The sequence below is a fragment of the Vipera berus genome, assembly GCF_964194415.1.
Source record: "Vipera berus genome assembly, chromosome: 4".
NCBI classification, from domain to species: domain Eukaryota; kingdom Metazoa; phylum Chordata; class Lepidosauria; order Squamata; family Viperidae; genus Vipera; species Vipera berus.
This window is the reverse complement of record NC_138206.1, coordinates 32,134,385-32,158,091: the sequence shown is the minus strand read 5'-3', so window position 1 is coordinate 32,158,091 and position 23,707 is coordinate 32,134,385. Positions and strand designations below refer to the sequence as shown.

Sequence of the window (23,707 nt, the reverse complement as noted above, 5' to 3'; positions counted from 1 at the left end):
TTCAGTTACTGTAAGTAGTGGAATGATGGAATTCTTGGAGTCACAAGGAAATGTCAGGTTGCAATTTTTTGTGATGTGATGAAAACTGTTTTGCCACAGTCCCTGATTCTGTTATTTATTTATTTATTTATTTATTTATTTAATTTATATACCGCCCTTCTCTCAAGAGACTCAGGGCGGTTAACAGGGCAATACGTAAAAGACAGATACATATTATGTTTATATGAACTATTAAGCTGGACACATGGGCTCTGTAAGAATACTAACAATTTAGTGGGAAAGAATAAACAAGCAAACAATAAATAAATAGACAGGAATAATGGACTAAGTCCAGCTAATTTGCATGTACAATTGGTAAATGCACTTTCTAGATCACAGGAGGATTTCAAGATGTTTCTCATTGCCTGAAGAATATATATGTGGAACTCAGTATTTGGCTGAGTAGAGAACTAATGGATGGGAGAGCAGAAATATTATTTGATCTCACTCTCCAGCTCAAAGGGGACATCAAAGCATTGCCCCCTTCTTTTTCTTTTACTCTACTATACCAATTCAAATGAAGTCTGGGTCATATTTATAGGTTATAATGTTTTTTTTTGGTCTATGGTGATCAAAGGCTGTAAATGACTAGATGAAATCTCATAAAAATATTATTGTGGTATTTTACTTTTCCTCCCTGAGGTACTTAAATTTGTAATTGCTACTTTATCGGAATGATTTTTAACTATATTAAACATTTTTTGTGTGTGTGCTGAACTGACTTATATGATAAATAAAGAAATGAAAAGTCCATCTATCATGGAAATTAAAGCATCTATTTCATACATATTTAAATAAATCCCTTAGCTTTAAAACTTCACAGAAATATAAATGTGTATGGTAATTCTATGATCCACAATTGTTTGTCATTTTGGGTTGTAGCTCTCATATGGGTCTGACAAAACGTTCAAAAATTACAGTAAGCACCATTGTTTGCTTGTTCCTAAAGAAGGAAAGATTTATGTAGTAGAATTCAAAATGAAGAGAAAATGACCACATTTTTCCAAATTTTGTGTCACCTTTTTGAATGAAGAGTTATCAGATTGTTTTTTAAAAGCATGGTTTTGCTGGCTGAGAAATTTTGGGAACTGAAGTTTTTTTTTTAATCCCATTTATATCCCGCCCTTCTCCGAAGACTCAGGGCGGCTTACAATTTTAAGCACAAACCAATGTGCTTAGCAATAGCCTTCATTCTATGTATATGCCTGCTTATTATTAGGGCTTTCGCCCCCCCCCAAAGCGGCATTATTACAAAGTCAGCTTATTGCCCCCAACAATCTGGGTCCTCATTTTACCTACCTCGGAAGGATGGAAGGCTGAGTCAACCTTGAGCCTGGTGGGATGCGAACCTGCACTAATTACAGGCAGCTGGTGTTACTTAAGGAGGCATTAGCTCCTTAATTAGCTCCACCAAGTCCACATATCTTAAATCTTTAAGGTTGAGAAACAGGTGAAGGCAATATACGGGACAACACCCACTATCCACATCTCCACCTTCAAAATGTTCAGCAGAAAATGTCCAGAACACTTGATGCATGTTCCATCTGATCTGAACAACTCTTCTTCTCCAAGTAGTAATTAAAGTTATTACATGAGCAAAACACAAACAAATCTACAGCCTGGGAAGTAAAATAATTTTGGTTCACTGTAAAGACAATGAATCAAAAGCACATGTCTGATGTTCCAAATGTCTGTGGAAAAAAATTTTCCATGTCATATTCTAGTTTCATACATTGTCTATATGAGGGGGAAATGCACTTCATTTATTTTTTTATATTGACAGTTTCATATTATGCTTATCTGCCAATATGTGCTAAAACAATCTCTCTATAAAGAATGATTTAATTCACTGGAGGGAGAAATCCAAAGGCTCCAATTCCATAAAGAGGAGGCCTCTTGTGAAGGAAATTCCTTTCAGTTAGTGGAGATTTCTATCAAATATTACTGGACTGCTTATTCTCAAGTAGCAACAAGTATAGCCATCTGTCGAGAATGTGTTAATTTGAAATCCTGCACCGAGCAATATTTGATCTGCAGCCATGGCAAATATTGCTTTAATTTATGATAAATGTTAAAATTATTAGCTGCCAATGCAGCTAAGCAACAGCACCATAGCCAGTCTCCATGGCCATCTTGTTGCTCTGAAGAACACTGAGAACGCATCTATGGGAGCAGAAAGAACCAAAGTCTTCCCAGAGGAAAGAACATCTTTTCTTGTCTCACATCCAGGGTGAACGTCATCATGCTTTGATAAATTTGTTCCTATATTATAATTATTTTATCGGATTTTAAGCATCTTTCAGAAATCAACCCTCATTCATACAATTTCTATACCCATAATGTCATATTTTCCTGCCTAGTGATTTTTTGTATATTTTATCCAATTCTCAGCTTTTATTACAGTAGCATAGATCATAGGACATGACTGAATGATCATAACAATCTGGAAGAATACTGTAGGATAATTCTGAAACAATCATTTTTTTGATAATTTCCCATTGATTTATAGGGAGGAAACAGAAGTCAGGATTTGACTGATGTTCAAAGATAAACATTTAGATCGTCAGGCTAGTCATCAGAATGAGATTTTGTGGAGCTCATTTGCTGAGCACTATCCAGCCCAAGTTACTGTTTCATATAATTCAGAAGGTTTTGATTTGGAGAAAATCAAAGACTAAATGCACTTATTGGATCTGTTAGTATCTCTATGCCACTGTGTGGTTACATGGGAAGAGGGAGGAGAGAACATTTTCCTAAATTCACCACAATTTGTTTATTGGGGAGATAATGTGATCTATTGCAAAAGTTCACATACTAGTTCCTTTTAGCTTTTAGTACCACATTTTAATAATAATGATATTTAATGTTTATATGCTCAAGAAAATATATGTAAATGTTGCCTAAGGCCACCTAAAATTTGTGACCCTAATGAGACTTCCCCCATCATTCTTTTCTCTGCTATTCTAGCATTTTTCTCTCTGACTTCCAGATTATGACATTATACTGCAAAATTCAAGTCCTCCCCTTCTTCCCCACTGCAAGTCTACATTAATAAGTGGAACTGATCACTTGAACTTCAATACAACAAAGAAGAAAGACAGGAAATATGAATGTGATGAAGAAAAGTACGAAGTCCAAGGTAGTAAGGCTTAGAGTATTCTTCCTTTTATCTTTTTAAAAAAATATTAGAACTCATGGGCTCTCAAATGAGGTGAGTGAACAAAGATAATGGTTTTGCAACTGCGGTGGAAGGAGACTTAATTTATAGCTCCTTATCATGCAAAACACCAATTAAGCACATATTTTCTACATGTTAATGAAAAAATATTGGAAGAAAAATCTCCATATAGCTCTTCAAGGTGTCTCTCTAGAAAGGTTAGTGTGGATGCACTGTTCCAAATTATTACCGTATATACTTGAGTATAAGCCGACTCGAGTATAAGCCGAGACCCCCAATTTCACCCCCAAAAACTGGAAAAAGTTATTGACTCGAGTATAAGCCGATCCGCCGTTCTGCAAGCCTCCGCCGCCGGCGGAGGCTGGATCCGCGCTCTGCAAGCCTCTGCCGCCAGCAGAGGCTCGATCCGCCATTTTGCAAGCCTGAATACACAGGAATACCCTGTGTGGCCGCAGCTCTCGGGGAAGCCCTGGCTGTCCGCTTCCTCGCTCCACGCTGCCATTCGGGGCCCGCGCGTTCCCCGGGCAAATCGCGGCGCCCAGCAGGCGAGGAAACACGCCCGCTCCAGTCGCCCCCCCTTCCCTCAGGAGACGCGAAGCAAGTGACCGCCCGGAGCTTACCGAGGACTTGCGCGCGGCCGAGGCTTCGGTGCTTCCAGGATCGCGCGCACCTCTCCCAAGCCGCCGCCGTCCGGAGACCTGCCGAAGTTTGGGGAGGTTTGGGGAGGTGCGCGCGCACCTCCCCAAACCTCCCCAAACGTCGGCAGGTCTCCGGAACTCCGCTGCGGAAAGAAGCAGGCAGGCAGGGCGCGGAGGTCCGGAGACCTGCCGACGTTTGGGGAGGTTTGGGGAGGCGCGCACCTCCCCAAACCTCCCCAAACTTCGGCAGGTCTCCAGACGGCGGTGGCTTGGGAGAGGTGCGCGCGATCCCGGAAGCACCAAAGCCTCGGCCGCGCACAAGTCCTCGGTAAGTTTTTTTGTTGACTGGAGTATAAGCCGAAGTGGAATTTTTCAGCCCAAAAAGTGGGCTGAAAAATTCGGCTTATACTCAAGTATATATGGTATTTTTTCCATATATGTACTTTAAAATAGGGACGTGGTGGCTCAGTGGGTTAGGACGCTGAGCTTGTCGATCAGAAGATCAGCAGTTTGGCGGGTCGAATCCCGAGTGCCGCGTAACAGAGTGAGCGCCTGTTACTCGTCCCAGCTTCTGCCAACCTAGCAGTTCGAAAGCACGTAAAAATGCAAGTAGAAAAATAGGGACCACTACGGTGGGAAGGGAATAGCGTTCCGTGCGCCTTTGGAGACGTCCTTTAGAGACGACCACGGAGACGTCCTCAGACAAACACTGGCTCTTTGGCTTTGAAACGGAGATGAGCACCGGCCCCTAGAGTCAGAAACGACTAGCACGCATGTGCGGGGGAACCTTTACCTTTATTTTTTTATACATGGACAGTCAATATTACGGGTTTTTTTCAACCTTTAATATCAGCAAAGACTTTAAAGAAAATAATTTTAAAAAATAGCAAAATTTCAGTTCTGGGAAATTGCATATTTCAACCCTTTTAAATGTTTACAGAAATTTTATGTTAACACACAATTTCTACTGAATACTATACTTAATTAAATGATTACCAAGCTATAGCAGGTTTATTTTACATGCTGTCAGAGACAGAAAATTAGAGTCTAGTAACATCATTTCCAATTAACACATTTTATTAAAAAGCATACACTTTTAAGGTGTTACTAGACTCCTTATTTTTGATATCAGAGGTTAACACTTCTGTAGTCTCAATAATAGGCAGGTCCATGGAAGAAAGAAACAATACCTTAACTATGATCTCCTATGTCTACCATATTCAAAGAAACCAAGTTGATATAATTTAAATATAGAAAAACTATTCAGTCCACTTCAATAATGAAAGAAATGTATGAGCAAGTTACAGAATATCTTATTTTAGAGAAATAAGAAAACCTGAGATTATTAACATAGTTCTTAGCATAGGAGAAACATATCTTTTTAATTGTAATGTTGTGAATTATGTACATTGTATTATTTCAATGCAAATTTCAATGCAGTGATGTTTATTTAATATGCTTGAAAATTATTAACATTCTATTATTTACAAAGCTTAAAGAATTGAAAATAAAAAGAAAAAAGTAAGAATTCTATCAGCATTAATTGCCATGAAAGATGGTTTGAAACCATGGAAACACCTGCATTAGTTCAAAAGGAGGAAAAAAAATCTTTTGGAATATACCTGGCATATGTACTAGCATATCTTATGTATTTGTATTTGTAGATCTGGCAGTAGCTATATAATGTATGAACATGCATTACAATAACTCCATCATGTGATTGCTGCATAATTGTACCAATTGTACTGAAACAATCATACTGAGAAAGTTCTCCCCAAAAATCTTTTCTTATAAAACCACTAATCATTTTTTCAGTCAGTTATCACAAAGAATACAATATGCATCTTGTTCCTAATATATCCCTGATTTGGCTTTGGGGAATATAATGTACATTTTGAAAGACGGAATTAGTAGAATTGCTTTTCAACAATGATGCTATCAGGACAGAAGCCAGATGCCAATTTATAACTATTTGCATGTGCCCCTTCCCGCCCCCCAATTTAGCTAGTATGATGGGTTATATATCACCAAGAAAGTATATGTACATCCTAAGTTATAGAGGCAGCTACATGTATAGAAATGGTTCTGTACATAGAAATACACTATGGCCGTGGTGGTGAACCTATGGCACGTGTGCCAGACTGGGCACGCAGAGCCCTTTCTGTTGGCACACGTGCCAGAGGGATGCTCTCCTCCCCTTCTCCATGTCCACCTAACTAGTGGGAACTGGAGAGGGCAGAGAAACCGAATCCAGCAGTGTTCTCACAGAACAGCTGCGACAGCTGGGCAGGGAAAGGGGAACCTATAAAAGCAGGTTTTGGCAGGAGTGCAGCGAGAGAGTGAGTGAACAAGCAGGCAGCCTTTGGAAGCGATAGTGGGCATGTGTTTGGAGAAGACAAGTAGGATGCGGTGTCCATTTGTGCTTTGCAGAAGGCTAGTGGGGGAAGGAGGACACGTACGTTTGGACTTTGGAGAAAGGAGAGAGGAAGGAAGGAAGGAAGGAAGGAAGGAAGGAAGGAAGGAAGGAAGGAAGGAAGGAAGGAAGGAAGGAAGGCCAGGCCAGGCCTGCCAGTGCTGCTGGGCAGATGCATGGCCAGTCCTGCCCAGGTGACACCGAAGCCAGCCAGGACTTCTGCAGGAGTGTGGGGGGAGGGGGAGAGCGGCTACCCCTGAGCACCATGCCTGCCTCTCTTCAGGCTCCCTCAGCCTCTCCCCCCCTCCAGGCTTGGGCTGGTCAGATTCCCCCCATGGGCAGTGCTGTGCCCATCCTCAGCTAGCCCTCCTCCTCCTGCAGGCAGACTGTTATGTACTCAGCAGACACACACATTCCCTCACAAACTATAAGGAATCCCCGGCAGCCGTTGACAGCTGTCAAAAGGCTGCCGCGGCGTTTCCCCCCCACTAACGCGGCAAGCGGCCGATTCTGACAGCTGTCAAACTGCCGCGCATGCGCAGTGCACTGACAGCTGTCAAACCAGCCGATTCTGACAGCTGTCAACTGACGCGCAGGCACAGTACACTGACAGCTGTCAAACTAAGCTCAACCACGCATGCGCAGTTCAGCCGGAGCTGTCAAAGCTGCCAGCTGGCCCCAGCAACAGCCCGCTGTCAGCCGCGCCTACCTTAGCCGGTCTCTTCCCTATTGGGTGTTACTGTTAGGCGGGAGAACCCCGCCTGTTTATTGGTTCTAAACAAAGTTGTTAATGTTCCTGTTGACTATAAATACGGGGGATTCCTGGCGGTGCCTCACCCGGGACCTCTGCCCAATAAGCAAGTTCTTTTGGACCGTGCCTACTGTCTCCTGTCGTCCCTCAAGACAGCTCACAGACCATGGCTTCCCAAGCTGGGCAGTGCTTCTCTCCGCACACATCCTCAGCTGGAGCAGCTGGGCAGTTGTGGCTTTTGCTCCCTCCAGCCTCCATCTGCCCGAGGCCCAAGCTTGGTGCACCCAGCTGGCCGGCGACGGGATGGAGAGCGCAGGACAGCGGCAGCTATCCCAGGATGTGGGGTGGGTGCTCCCAATATCCACATGGGAAGTAGCAGTGTGGAGGCTCCACGTCCAGTCCAGCCCATCCCTGGCACGGCATGGCACGGAAAGCAAGGCAGCAGCCCCACGTGCATCCCGATGCACGAGTGTGCCCCCACCCCTGCCCTGCCAGTATGAATGCTCTTACTTTTTAAAAATGCAAGTAATTCAGAAAATTGATAGAATACATTTGTGCAAAATAAAAAAAGCAAATACTACAAAATGTGAAGTGAATAGATCATTAGTTCTTAGCACAGAGACAGGTTTGCCCCCTTATCTGCTCAATTGGAAGACTAGACTGTTTGCTTCTTGGATCAAATAATTTCTGAAGCTTTTTTCTTGTTCCACCTTAAAATTTCAAAGCACATTAACATTTAACTCCATAGCATTCAGCTGGAGTGCTGCCTGGGTCTACTTTGGCTTTCTTGATTCTTTGGGTTTCTGCCAGCACAACATGTTCACTACTTCAGTTACTGCACTAGAGACATGGAAAATGTGGCTCATGTGTGATCATGGCCATGACTTCAGCACTGCATCAAATGTCCATTCAGGCTGGAAAGTTTTCAACACAGATAGAAGTTATTGTTATTGTTCTTAATTTAACTGGCCATCCAACTCCAGTGGACCCTGGACAGAATGCAAAACTACAAAAAAACAAAAACCCTCACATAAAAACAGCTAAAAATATTAAATCAAACAGACAACTGAGACCAATAATGATCTAGTAAACAATGAAACCAACAAAACAAAAACAGGAGCCATTAAACAAATATTAAATATCAACCCAGGCTTGGTTTTCAAAGCTTTCTAGAACCCTAGGAGACAGCATATCATCCTAGTGGCCGCAACAGAGAAGGCAGGCTTCCTGGGTCCCACAAGATGGCAACATTTAACGGTAGGGACCTGGAGCTCATCTGCTCTGCTGGAACATACTAGGCAGGCAGAACAGTTGTTATCCATCTGTTAGATTTCAAAATCAGTTTACTAGTATTCAAGATGGAAAGGCAGTATCTCCAAATAGTGACCAACACAGCATTTCTTTCCATTTATATATTTAGTTAAAGCCAGCAAAAATGTTGAGGATGGATTGGCACTGTTTGAATAAATGAAGTGAAGTCTCCTTGTAGATGAACTGGACATCTGGTGACATCATGGACTTAGCTACAGTTTTCTTGGCAGCAATATCAAAGTTGTTCCCGTTGCTTTTTTTCCAAGATGTTTTTGATTTTTCAGTCTAGCCTATACCACTGGGATTTTCTGATTGTCTCACAATAAAGAACTAAATAGGTCCAACTCTGTTTAGGTTTTTGGGATCAACCATAGCTGTCTAGGCCCTGGGCCATCTTTTGAGAATTGTGGGTCAAATCTTGACCGGACACATTTATTACTCCCCCAACCCTCAGATACACCTCCAGGTAGCATAACAAAAGCTCTTTCTACTGTTTGCAGTAACAGTTTGATGTTCCTGGCTATACCACCTTCTCTATAGATAGAACATTAAGGTGCTGAGTACAAAACTCTGCGTTTGATTGTTAAAAGGATTTATTATGTATTCTGTGTCAGAATGTTTTAAGCAAAACAATTTCACAACTATGTTATTACCTCCTTGGAAAAATCACATTCCCCTTTTGCAAAGTTCCTACCATTTTCTGTATTAATTCTACATTGTGAGAGGTAGTTGGTCCCAAGGGGCCAATCTGATCCAACATAAATGCGGTGTGGGCTGAAGCTGTTTCCTAATGCAAGAGGGAAGCTTGTTAAAGAGGGAAAAAACTGAGACACAATCCATTATTTTACAGTTTGTATTTTAGAAGCATGAATAAGAAGATGCTTAAAGATGACTCAATTTTTCTACCATAATCATGTCAGTAGTTTTTAAGCAGCAGCATGGATACCTGTACTGAGCCATATGAGAAACGTCTGATGCATATATGTAGCTCCTCAGTTACCCATCTGGATACTCCATTCAGGTCATTTGTTGTGCAAATTAATATCTGTAATCTGATGGCAAATACCATATGGTTGTATAGGAAAAGGTGCTTGACTAGAACAATGTTGCATATGAATAGTGTACACTTTATTTTCTTGGTATAGCACATGTAAAACTGTAGCAAATTGCAGTATGGAATTCACTATCAGCTGGTGTTGGGGTGCCACCAGTGTGGATGGTTTTAAAGGTGGATTGGACAATTCATAGAGGATTAGGCTATATTTCTTAAACCATCATACTGATTTAAATAATGAAAGTGCTAGGTATTGTGGAAACTCCATGCTCTGTGACATAGTTATTGTGTAAGAAATTATTCTAAAACAGACGTGCTTTAGGTCTCAGCAAGTAGGGTTTTTGTGATGTTCTTAGAACTGCTTTGGGCTATACTAATAGTATTACCAGTAGTAGCAGTAACATTACAGTTGTTACGATATCTTTTTTCTTGCTCATATCTTCATTCCTATCATGCAAAACTGACAAGTGAGTAGCTAGGTCCACAGAAATGAATGACTGAATATATTTTAATTCAGTGGCATACCATGACCATTGTGATAGCAAAAAGGCTTTTAAACAAATAGAGTTGGAAGTCTTTAAAGAAGTTAATATTCTACCTAAGCTTCCTTGCTATATTTTATGACGATATACACTGATGTAGAAGCAGAGATCTGGCACAACATTTGCTGTAAGAACTTAATGTGTTCTGCTACATTGTGTCAGCTGATGCAAAAGCAGTAATTAATGAACCAGTTAGTTATGAATCAGAAAGTCCTCACTACTTTAAATTTCTTTTCCCCCCGCTAAGCTGATGAATCCCATGCCTGCATTCCCTTCTCCTCTTTTGTCCTGGAGCAAACAAGAAATCATAGCACTCTAAATCTTGGGGCATTAATTGCCTATAGTGCAGCCTTAATGGGGTTGTTCTGTGCTGCTCACATAGTACGGGTAGTCCTTGACTTACAACAGTTCATTTAGTGACTGTCCAAAGTTACAATGACACTGAAAAAAGTGACTTATGACTGTTTTTCACACTTATGACCTTTGCAGTTTCCCCCTAATCATATGATCAGAATTTGGATGTTTGGCAACTGACTCATATTTATGACGGTTACAGTATCCTGGGCTCATGCAATCACCTTTTGTGGCCTTCTTACAAGCAAAGTCAATGGGAAAGCCAGAATCACATAACAAACATGTTATTAACTGCAGTGATTCACTGAACAACTGTTAAACGAAAGATTGTAAAATGGGGCAAAATTCACTTAACAAATGTTTCACTTAGCAACAAAAATTTTGGGCTCAGTTGTGGTTGTAAGTCAACGATTACCTGTATTCTAGGGCAGCTATTGGTGGTTCGCTTGGCTGAAATTCTAGTCCTGCTAAATAACCTTCATCATATGAAAATTCTCTTCCGGTTGGTTTGAACAGTGGCTCCACGCACTGCTTTTCTTCCTTTTTTTATATATTGTCAACCAAGAAAATTATTGAAACAACATCAAAAGTTGATTTTTTGATTACCGACTGACAGCAAAAATATTTTTAGCAGTTTTGTAGTCATCTTCTGAGTTTGTGCATCTACTGGAAAAATGTTGTTGATTACCATCATAACATACAATGTGGCAAAATTTTATTTGTTTATTTAAAACATTTATCTGGCCTCCCAGCCTTCAGTCAACTCTGGGTGGCTCCCAATCAAAGATTAAAAGAGATATAAAATCATTTTAAATGCTGTCTAGCAGCATGTAAAATCAGGAGGATGCTGGTGCCCACAACAAGGTAGCAAAATAATTCCTCTCTCTGCGGTTTCTGTTCTTCATTTCTGTATGTGTTTGCTTTCTTCTGATGTTGGCAATTGCTTTTGTGCATTATGTATTTATCATTAAATTTGCTTTCTGAACTATTTCACACACACATACACATTTTATTGTAAAATTATAAACGTCTATCATATTTTAATCTCATTCTTAGGCCTGGATTCCCAATGATGGATCATATGTACCTGCCCCACACATTGTACTTTGCTTTTTATATTATAGCTTTATACTTCTATATCCTTTCTATATTGTACTCTTTAATGCTTGTATTTGTGCTAGTAACATTTTTTTTGTACAAATGTTGGAAAGCTGGATTTTGAGAAAGGAATTTATCTGAAGGAAGCTGTAAACTAACCTGGACAGGGCAGGAAAGGGTAGGGTAGGGCAGGGCAGGGGAAGAGAGGAGAGAAGAGGAGAGGAAAGGGAAGGGAGAAAGCTTCTGCAAGCAGCATTCATTTAAAGTAGACTTTCAATTTCACACCATAAGCCAATTTCACGGCTTTATATGTCTACATTGAACACTCAACTATTTGTTTTAAAAAGGGATGCAGAAACTGAAGTTTATTTGTATGTTTTATTTATTTATATTTCATATTTCATAACTGCCCCCCCCGAGAGTGTTCTAGTTTCCCTCACATCCAAAAGAGGATTGCAGGAACAGGAGAACAAGTTAGAGACCAGATGGTCCTAATGGAGGCCAGCAGAACAAATTGGAGCAAGAAGTTTGCTGATATATAACGTATTTCAGGCCACTCCCCCTTGAGTATAAGCATGCCCTACACTGGTAACATGTAGCATCTATAACTGAGATATGAGGGTAAATTGAACTTCGAGAGCAGAACATCTAAAGTTTATTTAAAGGTAAAGGTAAAGGTTCCCCCGCACATGCGTGCTAGTCGTTTCCAACTCTAGGGGCTGGTGCTCTTCTCCATTTCAAAGCCGAAGAGCCAGCGCTTGTCCGAGGACGTCTTTGTGGTCATGTGGCCAGCATGACTAGACACCAAAGGCGCACGGAACGCTGTTACCTTCCCACCGTAGTGGTCCCTATTTTTCTACTTGCATTTTTACATGCTTTCGAACTGCTAAGTTGGCAGAAGCTGGGACAAGTAACAGGTGCCCGCTCTGTTACGCGGCACTCGGGATTCGACCCACCAAACTGCCGACCTTCTGATCGACAAGCTCAGCGTCCTAACCCACTGAGCCACCGCATCCCTTCAAAGTTTACTTAGGCTGACTCAAATGTGAGTGGATGATGAAATACAGGTGTGCGCTAGTGGACTATCCATTAGACCAGGGCAAGAGGATTATATGCATTTTGTCATTAGAGGTAGGGGAACCTGTAGTTTTCCAGATGTTGCTGAACTAAAGCTTCCAGAATCCTTCACCATTGCTCATAACAACTGTAGCTGATAGAAGTATTTCAGCAATATGTAGACAGCCATAGAAAGTGTCTTTCTAGCCAATCACTTTCAATTCTCTTTGCCCACAATTTGAAGGATAACAATGATTACTCAATTTACTGAGAGGCAGCAAGATGTAATGGCTAAGGAATTGGACTGACTAAAGAAGTCAAAGTTCAAATTCCTATTTGATCATGAAGCTCACTGGGTGATTTTCTGCAATCACTTTATCTTAGCTCTACCTTATCAGAAAGTTGTGGTGCTAACAGTTCAAGGAGACCCATAGCTTTATGACTTTTGCTGAAATATAAAATGAGCAATATAACATATAATCTATATAGAATGTAAAAAGTACAAAAAATACAAATACGCAAAATTGTATAATAAATTATTTTGACATTCTAATGCCTTATTCCAGAGGTTCATAATCTTGTACGTTCCAAGTCTTTGATGTAGTTTTGAAACTCCTTCAAAAGTTCCCATTAAACTGAATTATTTAACAGGATTGGAGAGGGAAATTATTAATACACATTTTTAATAATGACCCTGGCAAACTATACAAATTTCCAAAGATATGAATCCCTGATCACTTGGAAGTAATAATTATCTACAGTTCAGTGCTAACTTTGTGTTCCAATTACAGAATGTTCAGGCTTTCCCCAGAATGTTCCATTTTCTCAAGAACATTTGAATCCACTATTCAAGAATAGTTTATTACCAAAACAAATAGTTTTGCCCAGAAACTATTAGTTCTGTTAATGTGATTTAAAAAGGTAGAGACACCTACCAAGAAATGGATTATTCTGAGACTATAGTTCCCAGAATTCCTGTTCTTTGACCATGCTGAAACTTCTGCATACTGATAAAGTAAAAATGGGGGGTCTACTGTATGTTATATATACCAACTGTCTATTTTTCTATGTTCTCAATTTTTTGTGATTCATCAGAATAATAGTTTGTTCACTACAGCAACTGGGAAATTAGACTAATCAGGGGGACTTATACTTCTCAACATACCACAAATTATTTCCATAAACAAAATGACTCTTAAAGCACATAATTAAATTTATATGAGTCATATGGGAAACCTGCCACATGATGTTTATCCTCAAAGAATGATCAAAACGTACAGAATCTTGCTGTCTCATAAGATAATGCAGATAAGATCATACTTGTACAAGACCAGGAAGCAAATAAATAGGGAAGGAAACTAGCTTGGAAATATATAGGGAGCAGAAAAGTCAGATCATATCTGAAAAGGAATGTATATTTATCCCAGGTTTTAGAACATCAGTTAAATTTCCAGTAAATCACCGCCCTGAGTCCTTTGGGAGAAGGGCGGTATACAAATTTAATAAAAGTTAAAAAAAAAAGTACCATCACTTGATGTCAGATGCAGTTTTCAGGAACGTCAACTGAAGATTTCGGTGGTGGCATTTGGAGTTTCCAGTAGGTTCAAGTAAAACCTTTCTCCTGGAAAAAACACAGTCTGAGGTAGAGCTTTGCATATTTGACCAGGGATGAGGACAAAAGGTTGAACCCTTCATCTCTTATACTCTGGTGCCATGTTGGAGCTCAAGACCAAGCAGAAGAATTAATAGAAGAATTAATTTGGCCTCATCTTTTGTTCTATCTTACACAAATATCAGCAGCAGAAGATGATATTGAGGAAAAGCTCCAACCAGTTCAATAAATAATAAGCTCCACTTTGCTTTCTCCTGTTAGGAAACCCTCATGAACATAACTTTTAAGGCCTTTTCAAAGATCTCTAAGCTTAATTCCATTCTAAATGAAAAATCACTGTAGTGTTCAGCTATCTCCTTTTCATAATGAAACAGTTACTATTTGTTTTGCGGGGTTTTTTGCTTTTGACCTTGATAGGATTAATAACATATTCATCAAACCAAGAGTTGTTTGATTTATCTGGCAAAAACTTAAAAGTATATAGAATCAGAATTTGACAGGTAAATACGGTATATGTTTAATCCTCTTCTGCTCTTTTTTATTTTTGCTTGCCATGCATGATCTAAAATTTGACATGCAGTTTCTTTCCTTGACAATGCTTTGATTGCATTTTCTTTCTCTACAGTTTAGACATTGTTTCACAATTTCATTTTCAGCCAGAAAACAAGATAACAGGTGCACAGGACTATTTTTGGCAGCCTGTCCCAAATGGTCATAAAGAACAGTTCAAGGTCATTGTGTTCAAATATTATGTTGATCTGGGAGGTGTTATGGAAAGAGTTGCATGTTCAGCAGAATCCACAGTTGGGCCAATAAGATGTAGAAGAAACATTGGCAAGCTTTAGCTAAGACCAGTGGCATTCTTAGGGATTAGACACATGATTGGCAAGAAGCTAAATGTTCCAAGAAAGCCAATCCTTGACCTATGAAGAAAAACCTTACCCTTTGGTAGCAATTAACAACCATACCAACTTGGGTTAACACATCACGAGAATACTGACAAAACAACTGACACAGTGACAATTTAGTTCAAAATTAAATTATAGAACATATTCTAGAAATCATGGGTGGGTCATGCTTTTACCAGGTGGCCCTTGTGAAAAAATTATTTTTGAAATGGAGCCTATTAAAAGTATCCCCCAAATGCTCATAATGTGTCCCAAAATTCTTCAACTAACTTGGGGTGACAATCTATGGACCCAGCATCTTTTACAGCTCTCTGTTTAATTCTTGAACTCATTGTGATTACACTATTAAATTTTAAAGGTACACTGGTAAAAAAATCAGCAGCATATTTCATATCACTCTAAAACAGGAAACAAATATATATTGTACTACATGCATTAAAATAAATGTAAAAATATCACAGTGCAAAGATTCTGCAAATTTAGAAAATTTGCAGTGAGGATCCCAGATCTATCCATGTATGTGTGTGTGTATATATATGTACAGTATATCAGGACTATGTACAAACACTATACAGAATTTATAATGAACCAATATGCATACAATGTACAGGTTAGGGAATGGTTAATATATAAATAATTGCACATTTTATTTTTAAAAGATGCAGTAATTTGATGGAATGAACTTTTAATTGAGTACATGCAAAACTGAAATGGAATGGATAAAGCCAGGTCAGCATGTGAGGCCTTACCATCTTCACTAGTAATCAAATAGGATTCACCCAGACAGACCTCTTGCACCTGTTTAAGTGTAGATTGGCAGCTAGGAGGACCATTACACAAATCTATTTTTGTGGCAATTGCACTTATTCTTAGATTAGGAGTTCTTACTCGTAGTCATTCATGCTCTCGTCATCTCCCATATGGATACTGCAGTGTGCTCTACATGGGACTGCCGTTGAAGATAACTTGGAATCTATAGCTGATACAGAACATAGCAATGGATTTAGTTATGGGCATGAAATATCAGATTGCATCTGGGTCACACAGCAATGATGAACAGGAATTGAATATGGCAAAGCAAAGGATATTAGCCTGGGAACCAAATATAGGTTAGTTCATTCTATTGTGTTCCCCATTATCTACAATTGTGAAAGTTGGACCTTAAAAAAGCAAAACAGGAAGAAAATCAACTCATTTGAGCTGTGGTGCTGGAAAAGGTTTCTGTGTATTCCTTGGACAGCAAAGGTGACTAACAAACAAGTACTGGAGCACATAACATACATATCACTAAGACAAAATCATGAAACTGTATCTCACTCACTTTGGCATGTCATATGGGAGAATTCACTGGTGAAAGCAATTACATTGGGAAGATTTAGTGGTAAAAGGAAACCAGGCTGTCAAAGAACAAGGTGACTAGACACTACCAAAGCTGATACCAACCAGAGCATAGAAAAACTCAAAGGAATAGTGCAAGATTGGAAAATTTGGAGAGGCCTGGCCCACAGAACTGCCAGTAGTTGAACTCAACTGAATAGATAACATCACCATTATTATCAGTGCTTTTTTTGTAAAAGAAAAAGGTGCCGGAACTCACATATGTCATACAACCTGCCTTGCCTACCCTGCAAGGTTCCATCCAAAAAAGGTGCTGGAACTCTGTTCTGAGCGTTCTGTGACAAAAAAGTCCTCCTTATTATCATCATGGTTTGATATGACTATGCCAAATCCTACTATAGATTGACAGCAGTAAGCAAAAGCAACAGAAATATTGTCTTCCACTGTTTAAGGAGTAAAGGCTATAGTGAATCTTGGACAATCAAGCAAATTGATCTGAAGAGCTAAAGTGAAATCAATATTAAAAGATAAGGCAGAAAGTAAGATCCTCACTTTACAAAAAAAACATCAGGAGCAAGAAGCAAGTCAAGACCAAGTGACCAAGCGAGCACTAAATGACAAAGCATGAAAAAGCATCAAGAAGTAAAAAAAAAATTATGATAAAAAAGCAAAACAAGTTGAAAAACATAATCAAAGAAAAACAACAAAGACATCTGAGGCTTGAATATTAACCAAAACATAAGTGGGATAAAAAGTGGTTTTAAACTCACATTCTCTCTGAGTAGGTAAAGTCAATTCGGGGCCTGAAGAGACCAAACTATCCAGCCATAGGTTGCAAGAAGCCATCCTGGTCTTTACCATAAGGAACAGCCACATCCAGCAGGAATATTCCTTGTTTAAGTTACAGAAGCTCTGGTACATTATATGGAGAAAAAGAGTCCATAGACGCTGCTACTGAAGCAAGATTTGACCAATTATTATCCGTAGATGTTCTTTTTTTTTTTGCTATTCTGCCTTTAAGAGAGGGTTAGGGAATATTAAATATAGTTTGGTAGATTGCACTGAATTTCTAGGCTCCATCCTCATGGTTGTCATTATGAAAGTTTCTCCCTAATGTTTGCACTTCTTTTAAAAGGCATGGTAAAGATTGCGACCTTTGATGTAATTTGACAACAAAGCGTTATGACAGCTGAGCTTTAGGCTGTTTGTTTGAAAAGCAGCAGCAAAACAAGTTATTACACTTCCAGAATCAAAGGAGCACTTTTTGGACAAGACCATCCAATGAGATTTTAAATATTTGGTTATCTTTTTTCTTTGGCCGACACAGTATCTCTCTGTTCTCTCTATTGGTCCTGAAACTCATATCCAGAGACTGATGCAAATAATAAAGCAAACGTCTGTTGCAAAGCTGAAAGCATTCAACATTTTTACTGTATTTTCATCCTGGCATGTAAACATTGCCGTCTTTTATTGTCACTGGTGGAGAGAAACTGTTTTTGGGGAATGCCATAAATATAAAATTGTAAGTCAATGGCATCCCCAGGATAACAACTGAAAACAGAGGTTCAGAATCTCATTTCAGCAGAACAAACTGAAGGAAACAGAATGGTTTGCCAGACTTTGAAATAAATAATGGATATTACTTTTTAAGAGATACTGTTATGTACAAAGTTTATAATTATGTAGACACAAGAGGATAGAACAAAAAGGCACAACTTTTCTTGGGCTTTGGCCACACTAGCCTTTGAATAGGATTCCAGGGAGTCTACTGAAAGGAAAAAATAAACAGAAGAAAAGCAAAAACTAAATGTGATTTAATAATTTAAATTAAATTAAATGCAAAAAATCTGATTATATATCATGTATTTCACCCTTTTGTTATTATTAAAAATCAATTTACTGGCATCTTTTGGAGAAAGTTTGGGAGCAATACCTTTTGAGAAGTGAATGTGCTCCTCTGCTTCAGGTCGTGGACACTGGATATACATTATAATTTCTGTACAACAGGACTTCTATAGTATAATCAATGTAACTCAACTTTATAAAGATGGTATGTGGTTAACTCAAGCGTACTTTGGAAATTGATATGTCCCGAATCTATGTATTCACTTTATTTGCATTGAAGCTGCAAATCGGTGGTCTCCCAAAAGGTTGAAGAGGTATTGGCCTAATTCAGAGTGAGACAGTTGACCTTGAATTCTCCTTTTAACTTCAAAGGAAATTTTGGAGACCTTTAGCACTGAAGCTTTGGAAGCAAAAAAGCACAAATAACAAAAAGAGGGTGGATTGGAGGAACTGTCATAGATATATTGTGGAAGGCAAGATTTTAATAATATCCAAAGCTCTTTTGATCGTCCAACACCATTACCTTTGCATCATCAAACATCATTTCTCCTCCATTAGTTTCACTGGAAAGAAAATAATCAAAAGTAAAGACGTGTATTATCCCCTCACCCTCAAATCCTGTGCTCTCCATAGAGATGAAATTCTTCTAATGTTCCTGATATTATTAGTAGGATTATGCTTTTACTTTTGTTAATTGTTAAGCATGTCATGAAGTCAGGCTGCAGATCACTCATGAGAAGCTACTCAACTGAATTTTATTGCATTTTTATTGTGAGTGTATACATTTGTAAATATAATTATGATATTATTTTGATGTAAGCTGCCTGAGTCACCTTGCAGTGAGATGGATGGCAAACAAATTTAAATAAATAAATAAATAAGTAAATTCCAGATATTGTTGGGACATCAGGTTGAATTCCAGATATGTTTGGCAGTATGCAAAGTCAATAATGAATTCTGGGAAATATTTTTATAATTCCCAGTATTCTTCAATGGAGCCATAAAAGTATGTAGCAAAATTGGGATGCTGGATATATTGCAAGCTATATTTCCCATGGTTCCTAGAAACTTTGGACTACACACGTTTTTGCAGGCCATGGAAATCAAGTGATACACTACTGCCATAATCCAAACCATTATCTCTATATAAGGGAAATTATCTCTTCATCATTTTGGCACACGATAGTTGCCCGGTGCGTTCTAGAATCTAGAGGCATGTTTTAAACTACTTTGCTGAATATTTCAGGTCATACAAATCAATGTTCTTTCATATCCTTTTCTGTCAATGGGGAGAACATCACTAGTAGCAGTTGATATTCAGTGACAGTGACAGATGGTATGTTTCATTGTCTTATAAACAAACATGTATACAAAAACCACAGTTGTTTCTAGTAGTTACATAGATGAAATTACAAACAGTAAGAAAAGCTAATAAGATACTGTATTTTTTTTATCTTCTACTTTTCAAAATTAGTTTATTTATTTATTTATTTTATTTTATTTTATTTATATACCGCCCTTCTCCCGAAGGACTCAGGGCGGTGTACAGGGCAATAAATACCAAAAGTACAAAATACAAAAATTAAAAACAAATTAAACAATTGTGCCCGAATACAATAAATTAATTAAAAACAGTAATTAAAACCCCAAACCCATCAGACCAGGCCGGCATGTTCAAATAAACAAGTTTTTAGATCATGTCAGAAGGAGCGAAGGTCGGGAGCCATCCGGAGCTCAACCGGTAAACGGTTCCAAAGGTCTGGCGTGCCCACAGAGAACGCCCTCCCCCTGGGGGCCATCAGTCGGCATTCTCTGACCGGTGGCACCCTGAGGAGGCCCTCTCTGTGGGAGCGCACTGAGCAGAGGGAAGTTGACGCCGGCCGCAGGTGCTCCCTTAGGTACTCCGGACCCATGCCATGTAGGGCTTTATAGGTCATCACCAGCACCTTGAATCTCAGTTTCTGCTTACACTCAAACTGAGGTTTCATATTTAATTCATTTTGCTTTTTCAAAACATGTGCACGTAGGCTTGGCTTGGGTGATTCTGTAGAGCGACCAACATATGGGGTTGAGGGGCAGATTTAATCTTGTGTGACACGTGCAAGAAAAATAGGTGGTCTAAAGGAGGAATGCCTGGGGCTAGATCCAAGAATCCCCTTATAAACTAAAAATTATAAATGGATGTATGAATAAGCAAAATATGTATACTGCCTTTTACAGTAGTCAGATAAAAGCTAACAAAAAAACCTTTGGCAAACAAGATTACACTTTCTCCACTCTAGCATCCTTGCTTAATGGCCACTTAAAGTGTACTCTAATATACAGTATTCATCCTTATTATTTTCTAGGGCAGCGTTTCTCATTCTCAGGAACTTTAAGGTGAGTCAACTTCCCAGAATTCCCCAGCCAGCATATAAAAACCTTGTCCAACAACTCATGCCATTACAAAGTTGGCATCAACTTTCCTATCATTTCCACTTATCGGTTCTATTCTTGTCCTCTGCAGTAACACAACCAATTTGCTCTCCAGGTTTACTAATAATGTATTACTCGATATTTCAATAAAAATAAATATATTTTGCTCTCTCTAGCGTGTGCATTACCTTCCATAAATCAGTTGTGAATTTGTCTTGACAATAGCCATGGAGACTGTCAGCATATAGAGAAGGTTTGTCTTTTCTCTTTTTTCCTTTCTCTTAAGGTCAGCCTAGATTGCCTCCTTTAGTATGCCTAATCTTCTTGTTTCACTGAACAATGGAAAAATCCCTGAACATTTAAACACATATTGTTCTCAGCAAAACATAATGTTCAATTACTTTGGTTGCCTTAGCAACTTCCACCTCTAAAAATACAAAAGACATTATCTACAAAATAAATGATTGTGTAATAAAGAGAATCTGTGGGAGAAAATGCTTCCTTGGTTTTAACCTAGAGCCTACACTTCAGTAAAATTACTGACTTGGAACAATATACTTGCATGGCTATAAAAGATTTGAGAAATCGTGCAAACTACTCCTTCTTTTAGCTTGAAATTAGCATGTCAGCCATGTCCTCCTTGAGTCATATTTGTGCTTCTTGAGTTATATTTGTGAAAATTAAAAAGAGGATATTTTTGAAGTAAACACCTAGTCCTCATATTTTCAGAGTTGCTTAAAAATGAGATTGTTGGGAATTGTAGTTTATTAGATGTGGCTTTATGGCTTAAGGATGTTTATACAGAGCCACTGTCCTCATCTCTCAAATCCATGAAAATAATTTTACACTACCTCATGACAATCTCCACTGTAGTACTGCTTAGAGTAAATGCAAATGATAGTGGCAAGATACCACAGCACTTTGACAATGGAAGGGTGAGAAGAGTCCAAGAGTCCAAGGGGACAGGATAGTGTTTACCATAGTTCCAAAAGAAACACTGAAAACTGTCTTTATCACATCTCATCTTGAGCAAGGATAATAGAAAAGAAATGTATTGTAGCTCAGAGTTGAACTGTGGAGTTCTTGGTGCTCTCTGAGTGTAGTTCTTTGCCTGCAGATGTTTCATTACCCAATTAGGTATGCACTACAGTCTCTGCTATGATCCCACGGGAGTAGTGATCCCTTGGGTGTTCTTCTGATTTGTTGGTATCTTTGTTCATCAAACTGAATGTAGGTAGTGAGGCAAACCAAGGTGCCACCAGGGAGAAAACCACACCTCCACCAAAACGGGCACAATAAATTACTGTATATTAACAGACAGCAAATCCTACACTCACATCAATGTTGTTGCCTAATTTAGTAATGAAATATCTGCAAGCAAATAACCAAGCTCAGAGAGCACCAAGAATTCCTCATTGAGGTAATAGTTCATTGGCTCAGTTTTCTGATATATCATGTGCTATACTCCATTGCCCAGCCATAGAGAGTCAACACAAACATGGAATTCAGATTCCTTTATCCAAAATATAGTCAAATATCTATATCCAAGCGATTAGAGTAGAATCTATAGTGCCCATGCATCCTATAATGAATCAAGAGAATTCTTATATACCACAGGAAAGTGTTTCTTCTAAACCTCCATCTTGAACATTACATAGCTTACGTGTCAGTGAAAACTCCTAACCCAACAAACCTCTTTTCTTTGTCCATAAATGAGATCACAATCACTACAGTTACCCCACAACTGTAATTTAAGTAAGTGCAACCACACAGATAGGAGAAACAGAGCTAACATGACATCTAACAGCCTCCAGATAATTCTTCTTTCATAGAGTTATGCTAACAGGATAAGAAACTAAAACCTATCAGCACTCAGAAAGAGGCATAGAGACAAAAATCAAAGAAACAAGGCAGATAAATGGTCTTATTATATCAAGACAAGATAAATTATAAACACCAAGGGTTACCATTAAATTATGATCCCTGCAATCTTGACAAGCCCAGGGTGTTATGGAATGTCATTTATGTAAATCAAGAGCAGCCACAATTATTTTATTCAAAGTTTTGTTAAAGCCAGGTACCTTTTTCATAAAACGTGTCTCTAAGTAGCATCAGAAAAGAAATAGATAAGTAGCAAGGGCAAGAAATAAGATACTTGCATCAATATCCAGAGACAGGGATCCCTTGCTTTTCTTTTCTGAAGACACAACCTTGAATGGCAGACAAGAAAAATGCTGCAGCCAGAGTGGAAAGATACGTAAGCATATAGTGGCTAAGTTGCTGAATTAGGACAACCAAGACTGAAGCCCCAACTTACTTATGTAAGCTCATTGGAGACTGTCATATTCTCTCAGGCCAAATATCTCATCAGCTTACTGATCTAGAGAAAAATGGAACATGAGAGTACTAGATGTATAACATTCAGCTACTGGAAGAAAGATGAGATAAAAATCTGCTATATAAAAGTAAAGAAACATCTCATCACCTTGTCCCAACTGGACTTTCTTCATTTTTTCTTGAAGATGTTTTGGTTCTTATTGTGTAGTGGGTCCGACGCAAGAGAGACACCAGCCGGTGTGTGAGTTCAGCTCTTTATTGGAAGGGGAAGTGAACTGAGGAATGAGGGCTACCTGGCCTCCTTATATACCTGGCCAGGTAAGCTAACAGCCAATGGGGTTGGCCCTAGGTTTCCCGCCGAAACTGTCCAGGCCAACGCCCCCTGATGGCTGTTGCTATGCAGATGCCTGCATACATAACACCCCTCCCCCCTTAGAGAAGACCCACATAACAACAACAACATGCAACTACTATAACTATGAGTATATATATAAAAAAACAGTGGTGTCCTTGTGTGAGGGTCACTTGCACACATAGTCCGACAGGTAGGCTGGTGTCCTGTGTGGACGGGTGGATCGTCTGGGTGTGCTTGGCCCCTGGGCTTGGACCGTGGGTTCCTGAGGCCTTTGTGCAGGGCTGCAAGGAGCCGGCATCAGGAAGTCCTCCTCCTCTGGTCCCTGCCCTGTGACGTCCTCAGCTGGGTTGACCCCTCCTGGAGTGTGGTCCTCCTGTTGATCGTGTGCGTTGAGTTCAGGGACGTGTGTGACGCGCTCAGGGGCGTGTGTGACGTGCTCAGGGACTCTTCCTCTGAGCTGATC

The 23,707-nt window shown here is 39.3% G+C and overlaps 1 protein-coding gene across 1 annotated transcript in view; it reads right to left on the bottom strand.

The window, feature by feature from the left end:
- Positions 1–23,707, bottom strand: part of CCDC181 (coiled-coil domain containing 181) — a 289,422-nt gene that overhangs the window by 50,432 nt on the left and 215,283 nt on the right. The window lies entirely within an intron of this gene.